The sequence below is a fragment of the Citrus clementina genome, unplaced genomic scaffold, assembly GCF_000493195.1.
Source record: "Citrus clementina cultivar Clemenules unplaced genomic scaffold, Citrus_clementina_v1.0 scaffold_2, whole genome shotgun sequence".
NCBI classification, from domain to species: domain Eukaryota; kingdom Viridiplantae; phylum Streptophyta; class Magnoliopsida; order Sapindales; family Rutaceae; genus Citrus; species Citrus x clementina.
In genome coordinates, this window is record NW_006262688.1 from 20,482,500 (window position 1) to 20,482,870 (window position 371).

Consider the following 371-nt stretch of genomic DNA (forward strand, 5'->3'; position numbering starts at 1 on the left):
ATATCATTTACCATCTTTGTTAATGAAGTTACTTAGGCTAACAATGTTGTCAAGGCATCTATGTTATGGACTCCTGATGTTCCTCTTGTTGCAGCTTGTCTGGTTGATGGCCATTGATAGTTATTATTGGCTATCCTCTCCAAACTTTCGTAAGCCTCATTGTAAGACTTAGATAACAAGGCCTCATTTGCTGAAGCGTCCACCATTAATCTAGTGCTTGGGTTGAAACCATTATAGAAAGTTTCCAACTATATGCAACAAGGAATACCATGATGAGGACATCTTCTGAGTAACTCCTTAAATCTCTCACATGCATCACATAAGTTCTCATCTTCAAGTTATTGGAAAGATGTGATCTCGTTCCTCAACTT

General features: G+C 38.0%; 1 non-coding gene across 1 annotated transcript; it reads left to right on the forward strand.

Annotated features, from left to right (window-relative positions):
* Positions 1-264: 264 nt before the first annotated feature.
* Positions 265-371, forward strand: LOC112101306. Its single transcript, XR_002907432.1, has one exon. It is a non-coding gene; the product is annotated as a small nucleolar RNA R71 (small nucleolar RNA).